Here is a 12,767-nt window from a genome sequence, read left to right as displayed (position 1 = left end):
TTAAAGAAGATTAAACTAATTCCTTTCAAACAGAATTTGCATAGAGTTTTGACAAGTTTTATGTTCTTATTACTGCATTCTGTGAAAATTTGGCATAATAGGTTTTTCATAAGTAACAAGTTATGTGGAACAGTACATTTAGCAAGAGTTACTAATAACTTTAGATAAATTTCTTTGCTTATAGTGACTTAAAAAATTTGAATCTTGACATCAAGAAAAGAAATGATCCAGATAAACTTTGATGAGGAGGGAGGCTTATGGTGACAGCAGAGTTATTTGGTATGAATGTTAGCAAATGATAACACTCCATTAAGTTCCAGTGAAATTCCCGTAAGTTCAATAGCACTGGCTTAAGTACCAAGCAATCAGTCATTGTAAGTGAATACCAGGATTCAGTTTTCTGACAATAAACAACCATTACAAACATTTAATTTTTATTAATTTTCCTTTTTGCTTTTTGACTTGACAACATAAACCAAACCTGGTCTTTTGTGTATGGAGTGCTATTGTCAGTTAACATGGAGCTGGCCAGTTCTTGCCTCTGCTTAATTTTATGCCAGTTCACTGCTTACGGTAGGTACTTTTTTTCCCTGTAGAAACATGTACATGCTAAATCTGCAGAAGGATGCAGCAAAAGCTGAAATAATTTTAATTGTAAGTTTTTAGGTGCTAAGTTAAAAAGCCAGTTGGCCTTCACTGCTTTTTTCCAGTATTGAACTTGTTTACTCACTCTAGACAGAAATTCTGTTTTATGGGTCAATACTGTATTTCACTCCCTACAGAGCTTAATCAATTGCCATAGAATCTCCAGGCAGGTTATGCTTTTGTGAATTTGTTCCCTATCAGCTCTTTCCTTTTAATTCAAACTGAAGAATGTAATGTCCTTTTCTCAACTGATGCTGCATAGTTTTTTGTTTTGTTTTGGTTTGGTTTTTCATTATTTCTTTATTTGTCTCTGAATGGTAAGCTTGGTTACAATCCTGAAATATTCTCATACAGGCACGTTCAGTAATTAGGCATGCCATGTATGTACCTAAATAGCAATCATATTTATCCTTCATCAGAAGAGGCTAACTGGATAATTCCAAATCATTCAAAAGTTTTCCACTTCCAAATGAAACTTGCTTTAATCTAACCACATCATGCTTCTGAGGACTCAGTCACTTATCTGAAGAAAACATGGTGTAACAGGAAAATATAATCAAAAATATTAATCTTTTCATTAGATTCTGAACTAGATACTGACAGGAGGAGAAATATTTCATTTTGATTAAGTAAGCAGCAGCAGGATAACGTCCTCTACTCATAGATGATGATACAGGATAAACCTTTTGACAATTTGTGGAAAAATCATCACATTGTGAATGCAAGAATGAAAGTTCTTCTTTGCAATGTTCTTCTATGTTCTTCTATGCTTTGACACGCTGAGTTAAAAAAAAAAAAAAAGTTAAAGAAGGAGTTAAAGAACTATTATTTTCTTCATGTAATACAGCTGCGTTCATATTAGGAGATTGTAGGTTTTGTACCTCTGGGATTAGAGCGTGAATTCTGTCTTTGAGATTTGGTTGAATCAATATGATGAATGGGTTTATTCATTGCAACTGTCCCCAAAATATTGTTTCTGGCAATTGCAAAGGTCAATAGACTTTCAACACTTTCCTTTATCCTGCACTCATTCCTGTGTCTGCAGCACAATTCCGTACTTCACAGTTAACAAAACTATCTCTGTTCACTTAAAATCTTCCTGACAATAGCACAGCAGAAGAGAAAATTTTCTTCATGAGTTTTTCATACACTGACTGCAATGGAAACAAATAGGAAGGGACTTTTGGAAGCTTTAAAGAAGATAAGGCTTGGGGGAAATCTTAAGGTATATAAATATCTGAAGGGAGGGTGCAAAGATTAGCAAGACAGGGTCTTTTCAGTGGTCCCCAATGACAGGACCAGACGCAATGGGCACAAACTGAAACATGGGAGGTTCTATCTGAACATCAGGAAATGCCTTTTTACTATGCGGGTGACTAAGCATTGGAATAGTTTGCCCAGAGAGGTTGTGTAGTCTTATCAATGCATCTTGTTGCAGCAAGAAATTAAGCTTAATCATATTAATATAAAATACCTTTAAGTCAAAATCACAGAGACAGTTCATCTGACCAAGCGCAGTATAGATTCCAAGTCACCACCTGAGGGCGAGATGAGTGTTTAGTGAAATGGGCAGTTTTGCTGTGCGATGCTGCAGATAGAAGTGACCACAACTGCTGCTGGTGGGAGAATACTTCCCATAAAATTAGTTACTGTCTTGCACACCCCAAACCTTAGAGACATCAGTAGAAAGAACAACTGAGCTTCTTATATTCAATTACTCAACAGAAAGTGGAGACCAACTGCATGGCTATCCCTTATCTGGGACATCCTCTCCATTTCTTGCAGTCTGATGTTTTGGGCAGCAACACAGTTTGCCTCATCCAAGACACAATTCTACAATAATCTGCAAGCATGTTGAATTAGTGAGACCAGTGAGTACTTGCAACCTGAGAAATCAAGACTGTGCTTGAACCAGTAACCTTTAACATATCTATGAAGCAGTTGATTACCTGCCCTAGAAGTCTTTGCACTTACCATGTTATGAGAATGTTCCTGAAGTAAAATAAGATAATTTCATACTGCCTGGAACTTTTTTACATTTTATACATATACTACATACTATTAATAATTCAAATTTATATACTTGCATGCATTACATCTATGAAGTTGTCTTATGCATATATATTATATACACATATAATTATGTATTGTGTGTATATATGCATCATATATAACGTGTATTTATAGAGAGATACACTTTGAAAATTTACGTATTTATTTTCTGACTTTTATGTTGCCTTTTTTGTCTTTGTGTTTAGCAGATGTATTTAATAATGACAGAATAGTAAAAACTGGGGGTTTGTATCACGTGTTCATTTTTCCAGCATTTGCATGCTGTATATAATTTGAATTTTAATAAAATATTATTGCAAAAGAGAATACTTACATATAAGGTTCAAAATACCTGATATTTTAGCCTCTTCCTCTTCACAAGACTTATTTGCTTGATTTTATAGTTAAGCCTCAATAGCTAAAAAAAGTCAGCAATAGGAGAAATAAGACAAACATCAATGACTCCATTTTAGCCTTTGATAATCATCCCTTTTAGAACAACAAAAGATGTTTGGAACCATAAATTATGTAAATTTGTAGTGATATCTCTACATGACACTGCATAAGAAGGAAAAACTACTGGACAATACAGGTCTATTAAACAGCATGGAACATACACACAAAACAAAACCTACCATGTCATGTCTCATAGGTTAGCAAAAGTTGAAGCCAGAAAAAAAACCCCTACCATTTCTTTCTTCCTGCCAAAGTGAGATTATTCCCCACTGTATAATTTTCTAGTGGTTTGCCCAGTCTCATTTTAAATTATTCTAACAATGGGGCTTCCACTACTTCCCTTAGGAAGTGTAACCATAGATGACAATTTGACATTCACATTACACTCTAGTCCCTAGATGACACAGTTCAGTGTAATGTGACATAAGATTTATTGTGATAGACTCCAGCATTTGACAGGCTCCAGTACAACGTAATGTACCATGAATGGGTGATTTAAGCAATGTTTAACAACATTGCTACAGCTATAAAATAAAGGTAGTTGAAAACCTTTGGAATATAAAATAAAATAATAAATAAAATAAAATAAAATAATTCTCTGCACATGAATTTTACATACAGTACATTGTACAGGTATTGGCAAACACTCCTGTTGCCACAGGGCTCTAGATAGGAATAACAGAAGAGTCAAAAGCTAAAGCTTAACCTTTGAATAGTAAGAGACTAAGGGCTGGGTTATGAAACATGGTTAATCTCAGAAAGATGAAAATAAGAATCTAGTAGCATTTTCAAAAGATGCCTATATGTCTAACTGCATATTCAGGTACTCAGAGACCTTAAAAATCCAGGTCTTAGATTTTAATGGCAGGTATTTGTATATATTCTAACTGCTGACTGTACAAATCTTTGTGTCAGCACTAGGAACAGAATGCAGAGATGGAGGAAGAAAAGTCACAGCAGTGCTGTTAGGGTATTACTACTGATCAATGGGTTTAGATATGATCATATTGTAAAGAAACAGTACAAGCAAACGATGAATAGGCAAGCAAGAGGAACTGAGCAATCAGGAAACCAGTGGAGAGAAAACAGAGGAATATGGTTGGCATAAGTGTTCTAGTGTAACAAGTCTCCTAGTTAAGATGAGCAAGCTTTGCAGGAGCCATCAAGTCTACCTCATATAGGGTCTAATGACTAAGACACTCAAGCGTGCTCAGGCATACAGCTAATGAAAAACAACTTGGAAGCTATGGATCACAGGATACTGTTTTTGCCACAGGACTGATTTTACAATATATGACAGCTCCTGCAGTCATCTAATCAAATATAATCCCTACAAAAACATGCTTTTCTCTCCAGCCTCCTCTGCAGTTTTGTCTCTCTTGTACCTTGGTAGCCAATTCTCTACTGTGTCTAAGGAGTTTGTAAAGATTACCCAAGAAGTCATTGCAGTCTCAGACTATAAATAGGATGTCTTGTCCTTACAGTCTGTGAATCACTTTTTCCACTTGAGCAACTCATTCATCTTCACACGGAAGAAATCATTTTGACTTCTTACAGAAAACGAAACATAAGACATCCTTTACAGGTCACAGCCACTGTGTGATAAGGCACAGATACCAGTGGTTCAATCATTTATCAGAATATGTATTCTTACAAGTTCATGCTATTGCAACTAGGCTCTTCTCAGTTGCCAGAAGATAAAAGACCCTCCTGATTTTACACCACCCCTTTAGACTATGACACTGGGGGAATGTCGGTTCCAACAACCAAAGACACAAAAGAGAATGAAACTGCAGAGCATCATGTCCTCATGGCTTTATCCCCCCAGGCTAGGAGGTGAAATATCCATTTAAAATAATTGAATGCAAAACTTTTTTGGGCTCAAGAAAGAAGGAAAGTACAAACCTAAATCAATATGCTCATGAAAAATCTCTTTACTTACTCTGTTTCTGCACCTCTTGTTTATGTATTCTAGGTGATATTGTGGATTATTTTTGTTGTGCTTAAAGTGATAACATATGATTTTATTTTATTTTTAGGTGTAAATACACAAAGTATTCAAACTGAGGGAAGTTCTAAGTGATCAACATTTTGATGAACTCAATTTTTATAAGGTTTACAGAGAATCTGAAACACAGCAAATTTTTGCATTTAAATTTTATAACATTACTCTCAACATTTTTTTTTGAAGGATGTGCCTAAGTGTTAGTTACTGTAAACTTGACTTTGAATAAAATATTGAATAGGTGATTTTCAAAGCAAGAGTAAGCCCTATATATGTCAGATTGCAAATCTGAAGAGATTGGCTCAAAAAGTAATATGCAACACAATTATTTTATTCAAACTGAGAATACTTTAGATTTCTATAAAATGTCTTTTGTTAAAGGGTGCACTACAGCTCAAGCAACATGTTATAAAATATTGATTTTAAGGAGTTATGTCTTTGAAACTGTGAATGTGTTTTGCTCAGGAATAGGAAGGAATCCAGAGGTGTTTTGTCAGAGTCATAAAAATATACTCTAAAACCAGTTTCCTTTCTCTTACTTTCATTTGCAAGGAAAAAGAATCCCACTTTTCTAAACCTTAAAAATGCCAGAAAAGTGGTGTTGTCTTGTTGGTTCTTTTTTTTTTCTATTGAGGATAGCTATCTTTTAAAAATGTTCAAAAGTCCTAGAGGTTGAAAGTTTAAGAAACATAAGGACTAAAAAAGTTTTTGGGAAGTTGTTATCTACTTTTTTTCAGTGTCTAACTATTAAAAACATCTGCTTAGTTCTCAGAGTCAGATAAGCCATTTTCTGACAATCATTTCTAAATATTGTTTCAAAATAAGCTTTATATAAATTAATGTAATTGTTATATGCCTCACTTATGATATTGTCAAGATATTTTGATATCAAACATGAGTACTAATGTAAGAAACAACATGACTAGAAAAATCACACACACTGGAGATTTAGTTCATTTGCATCGCTTAATAAGAGAAGACAGATTAATAATTTTTCAAATTTTAAAACTATCCTTAAAAACTATGTTTAAAAAGAAATTAAAGGACTAAAATAGTCTTTTTAGTAGAAATCAGTTGTTTCAGAATGCATTTATAACCGAGATTTAATTCCTTTTAAGTCTGGTTGGGAAAATGCGAGATCTCAGCAATGCTGTGTAAAAGGGGGTGGGTGGGTGGGAAGATAAAACCCTCAGGTTTTAGATATCAACTGATTATTTTTGGCTACTAAAAAAGAGGAAATCAGTCATGTAACATGTATCAATTAATAAATTTTATATTAATAGGGTGAAATATTATTTCAAAGCCCAGCTTACCAGGGCACTGAATTGATGAAAGAATGACTTTCTGAATTCAGCCAGTCTTGGGAAGATGGAGTTTTTTTCTTTAGGAAGAAAATAAGATAGAACTAAAATATAACTAACTTGAGTACCACCCAAACATTTTCACCATCTGACCACTTCACTGATTGAATTTCAGGAAAAAAAGTAAAACAAAGATTAATGGACTAAATTCAATGAAGAAGCAGCAGTTTTCCATCTTAAGAGCAGTTTTCCAACTTAGCATTGCTTTTTCATCATGACTGGAACAGACCTTGCAACCTGTGTTACTAGAGGCTGAGACGCACGTTAGAAAAAAGATCATTTGATACTTCTTCCAAAAGCTGACACACCTGGCCATTGGTCATACACAGCTCAGTCATTTCTATGTTCCTATATAATATATAGAAATATATTAGTCATACCATATAATCTTGTACTTCAATATTAAAAAGACACTAAATTGAAAAAAATAATAGCTTCTTCCTTCAAACAATAAAATAATTGGAAACTCTATTCTTGAAAAGGCAAAATCTGATAATCTCGGTAAACACAGAGGAAAAGTGGGGTCCCACCAGATGGACTAGAGGGGCAGAATCACCTGCCTCAACCTGCTGTCTATGCTTCTTTTGATGCAGCCCAGGATATGGTTGCCTTGTTGTACACTTGTAGGTGTACATTACCTGCTCATGTCCAGCCTTTCATCCACCAGTATCTCCAAGACCTTCTCTGCAGGGCTGCTCTCAACCCCTTTATCTCCCAGCCTGTATTGATACCAGGGGTTGTCCTGACCCAGGTGCAGGGCCTTGCACTTGGCCTTGTTGAACCTCATGAGGTACACATGGGCCAACGTCTTGAGCTTGTGTAGGTGTTTCTGGATGGCATCCCTCAGGTCTGTCAACTGTACCACTCAGCTTGGTGTCATCTGAAAAGCTGCTGAGGGTGCACTTGATCCAACTGTCTATGTCATTGATGAAGACATTAAATGGTACTGGTCCCAGTACGGACCATTTGTCATTGATCTCCATCTGGACATTGAGCCATTGACCACTACCCTTTGGATGTGACCATCCAACCAATTTCTTATCCATCAAACTGTCTGGTTCTGTAGTCAGTTTCTTCTTTATTCTAGTACTTACTGCTGAAAAGGTTACTGATTATCTGCATTAGGACAAATGGGGAATCTTAATGCTTTCTTTTAATTAACTGCTTTTTCTCAGTATTGCTTAATTACTGACTTGAAAGGGAACAGAATATTGTATTTCTCTATTCTTCCCCTCCCTTCGCCTTTTCTAAATTGTCTTTGTTGTCCCCTTTTTGCACTCCTGGAAATTACTGCATACAGTTTTATGTTCTTTGCTAATCATATTTCTGACTGTTCATGCCTTGCTTAGAACTTACTTTTTTACCTGAATAATTATGAGGACAGTATCATTGCTTGGAGGTTGCCTAAGGCATTGCTAAGGATTGCCTAAGCCCTAGTTTTACTGCAGTATGCATCCTCACTGCAGAACAGACTACGCATTTGCTCAGTCAGATTCCTCCATTCAGGCACTACAATGTTCAAAAACCCAGAGGGTATTTTCTTTATTTTCACTCACTTTCTTTCCATTGTCTGAGTTGTTCTTGCACGCTTCCTTTCATTTAACTTCCCTTTTGCTTTTGATCAGTGCCTTGATCAAACTATCTAAGAGTTCATTAGATGATAAGTATTATTGTTTTAAATAACTTTTTCTATTGTACTTCAGCTCTGCTTAGAACAATGATCCAGTGAGCCCCTGGGCACTCTCAACTTCTTTTTGAGTCACGACACAACGGCTTTCAGTGTTATCAGCTCTCTACTTTGAATCAAAAATTTGTTGAGTATCAAAATAGAATTTACAGTGAGGAGTCTGACTCAATTTGGATTCAAAAGTAAATGAATTTATGACCACATACTGTCCATCTTTTTTTCTTATTTTACTTTTTACCTAAGAGTATACATAAATGAAAACTCACCTGAACCAACACTGGGAGAGAAAAGAAATTAACTATGACAAAAGAAGAAAACTAAAAATTAGTCTTTCTTTCTTTCTCACTGAATAAATTCAAACATAGTATCAGATTATTCCTTAGATATTTCTTCTATTTGCCACATTCCTCTTAGATGACACCTTAATTGTCTAAGGTTATTTTATTGAGGTCATGTCAAACATATACGAAAGTCAAATAGCATCCATTTTATTGTGTGTCTAACATTAATAGTCATAAATGTAGTGCAAAACCTGCTGATGCTCCTAATAAGACATATTTGCTGCCGATGGCAGTGATGTTATTTGCACAGTAGCTGTTTTCTCATGGAAGCACTGCAAATATGTCCACAACCGTGGATTCAATTTTGTGGCCTTTTCCTCCTTGAAAAATCTCACAAAGTTTAACTGGAATAACTTAACTTTACCTATCTCTCAGAAGCAATTAATGAGTTCATTAATATACTCTAGACTACAGGAGAAGACACTAATGTAATCTATGCAGATCAACTACTGGATAAAAGCTCCGTCAAAAGACTGGCTACATGATTCAAACACAGGAACAGTAGCCAGAAATGCCTTAGCACGTAAACTTATTGTAAGACAAGGCACCCAAAAAAAGGACTCTCTAAAATGGAGCTCATGCCATCTGGCAGCCAGCCTGGATGCTGCCTCCCTTTCTTCTTCCTGGGAACCTCATCCAAGGTTCTATGCTATCCCTGCTGATACGCAGTTATTAAAAGAAAATTAAGGTTATTAAAATTATTAAAAGAAACTAAGATTCAAATTTAAACCTAATTGAGTTTTTCCATAACCATAAGTAAGACAAGATTTGTGGGTAAAGGAAATACTTTACTGAGCAACAAAAAAGGGTGATTTTTCTGGCACAAAAAGCATTTCTTGAAGTCTGAAAGAAAATCCACAACCTTCAGACCTAAATGCCAGATTTTGATACTTTTATGAAGTCTACCATTTAGACTATTGAGTGAAAAAAGTAGGTTGCACACTTGAGGTGGGGAGATTTAAATAAAGGAAGAGATGTGGTGGTTATTTTCTATGACAAAGAGAGCAGGACATTTTTGGCACACAGCACAGGACAGGATGCAGAGCATATGGGCATTAAGAGGTAGAATGATAAAATGTGAGAAAAAGATTACGATGGCACAAAACCATAACTTTGTGAAGGCCATGATATGGCATCCACAGGTGGGATGTGTTTGAGTTCTCAGGCTCACCTTCCCAAGGCTTTTGTAGCTCTCTCTAACAGTAAGAGATCAGTGGCTGAGTTTTTTAAGGCGTAATTTTCTATTGATAAATGACTAATCCTTTAAATGGAATCACTTGTGTAAGCATGTTGTGCCCAGACAGTGACCCCAATGCCAGCACACCCAAGGTTTGGCATACAGGGCCATGTCCTCAGCCACATGACAGCATTTTGGTTCCAGCCCTCACCACTGCGCCTGGCCATGCTTCTCTCCTGCCTGCTGCCATGATGTCCCTACTGGGCCTTGGGCTTGCACCACAGCATGGGGGTCTGCCCTTGCTGAGCTGTGTCTGACTTTGGTCCACCAACCTGAGCTTGTTTCACTTCCCCTGTGGGGCTGGGGGCCGGTACTGGGGGCTGGGGTGGCTTTGGCTCTCCACACCCTGCCCCTGCCCAGCACCCTGCCCTGCAGCTCCCTGGCAGGTGGCATCTGCTTGTCATAAGGGGATGGGGGGGGGTCCAGATGAAAATTTGTCTTTTTTTTCCAACCACAGTAGCTGGCTTAGCAAATAATATCAGATCTCTGGGTAGATCTTGCCCTGTTCAAATTCCTAAATAATCAGGAGTGTAACAGCACTGCCATACATCATCATTTCTTTAGAGCTTTCTTTCATGGCTGCATCCCATAGCCAAGTCAGTGCTGAGGTATTTCACTGTCTTCCTTTTTTATTCAGCTCTGGCCATCAGCCTTTGTCTTGAGACCATTGCAGGCAGTCTGTTCTCCCAGTCTGAGTCTGAACCACTTTAGTTTCTCTGCGGGTCCTTGTACTCATTTACCCTGGACTCAGAAACTCAAGTCCTGGTTCTTTTTTTGCTCCCCAGAGCCATAGGTGTCAGCAAAGGCCATCAAAGCCTAACCTGAGAGACCTCCTCATGGTCATTCCTAGGTCTGTGATTCTTCCTCTGAATGTAACAGACATGCCCAGCTTCTAAACACCTGTCACATTTTTGCCTGATCACTGACCCAACCACAAACTCCATTATAACTGACATCACGTAAAGAACAGAGCAAAAACTTGTTAATAGGAATGAGATCTGTCAGACTACTTTAATTTCCAGATCTAGTTGCATTGAATTCAATATTTATTTTAGGGCTAAATTTGTTTCTATCATTTAGTGACTAATTAAAAAGACACCTTACAGCTCCCCTGAGATGTCATGATGAAGAAAGGTGCCCAAGCATTCTCCTGGAAGCTTTTTCAGCATGTCATTGCTACCCCTTGGTGACCTCTCAGACAGCGTATGGACTACTTGAAATCCAAGATAATTTTTTAACCCCAAACTGCTATTACTGTCTGTTAAAATTGACAGCCATGAGGCGTATTTTACAAGACTTGCCAATCTCTGCAAACATCCTATGGAAAATAAACCAATCAAACCAGAAATGGCATATAGCAGGAAAGAGCAGGAAAGAGAACAGAGCTCTTAAGGAATGGGCCATAAAGCTGAAGATTTGAGACTTGACATAAATACCCTGAAAATCTACAGTGTACTTAAGTACATGAAAAAGTGGTCTGTGTCAGCAAGCATTTTGTTTCAGGAAATGACAGAAGGGAGTCATAAAGTTTGCAAAGTGCTACTGAAAAAGAAAGCAGCCCCTGATGCCAAGCAGATAACTGATGCTTAAACAGCTGTTAAATGTTATGTTCTAGACTGCAGCCCTAATAGAGAATTTGCCAACTAGAGAGTATTAATAATAAAAACCATATTTGTGTGTTTATATATTCTTTCAGCTAAGTATCTCTATGTTTGATGTGCACTATGCAATGGAGCTTCAAAATGCATTAGTAATACAGATACACAATTGAACACTCTTCATGTAGACGGAGAAATAAGTTTTATATAAAATAGTCAAACTCAAGGTTACACAGCAAATATTAAAAAGATCAGGATTAAACTCTCTGATTTTCTATACTGCATTCCTATGCAACAAACAAAAAAATGGCTGTAATGTATTATCCAAACAAGAAGACCAGCAGGATGGAATGTAATGACCAATTTACTCTTGCAAGTGTGGCACTTGCTCCCTAGGTCTATGTTTTTCAGCTTTGGATGTACTCTGAATCTCAAAATTTTTATAAAGCATCTTGTTTTATTTGTATATCTTCCTTGTCAGATTACTTTAATGGACAGTTCTTTTAATTGTCTGTGTATATATTTCTTAAATGTATAATTTAATTAAATTGTCTGATGCATATATTTCATTGGTAGCAATAACAATAATCATAAAACTCAGGGGACACCTAAGTACTTTTTCTTTTTTCCTAACTGAACACTATGCTCTGTGAACACCTTCCTAAAAATATTTAAACACCCTTAATCCTGGCTGGGATACTGTGTTAATTGCTCTAAGGACAAGAAGATGTGATATATTATGTCATTTATATTGCTGGTCCTTTCAGCTGCAAATTCTCTTTCCCTATAGATGAGATCCATCAGGCATGACCTTACCTGAAAATGAGTTTAGTCATTGTTCTGATTTCAGCTGGGATAGAGTTAATTTTCTTCTTAGCAGCTGGTGCAGTGCTGTGTTTTGGATTTGGTGTGAGAACAATGCCGATAGCACACTGATGGTTTTAGTTGTTGCTGGGTGATGTTTATACCAAGTCAAGGACTTTTCAGTTTCTCAGGTTTTGCCAGCCAGAGGGCTGGAGGGGCACGGGAAACTGGGAGGGGACACAGCCAGGACAGGTGACCCAAGCTAGCCAAAGGGATATTCCATACCATATGACATCATGCTGAGCATATAAGCTGGGGGAAGAAGAAGGAGAGGTTGGGGGTGCATGGGGTGTACGACATACAGCATTATGGTGTTTGTCTCTCCGAGTAACTGTTACAGCCGGCCTTTCTGGGGATGGCTGAACACCTGCCTGCCCATGGGAAGTGGTGAATGAATGCCTTGTTTTCCTTTGCTTGTGTGCGTGGCTTTTGCTTTACTTATTAAATTGTTCTTATCTCAACCCTTGAGTTTTACATTCCTTTCTGATTCTCCTCCCATCCCTATGGGTGAGGGGGGAGTG

The sequence above is a fragment of the Falco punctatus genome, assembly GCF_963210335.1.
Source record: "Falco punctatus genome assembly, chromosome: 5".
NCBI lineage: Eukaryota > Metazoa > Chordata > Aves > Falconiformes > Falconidae > Falco > Falco punctatus.
The sequence above is the reverse complement of the archived record's forward strand: the minus strand, read 5'-3'. Positions refer to the sequence as shown.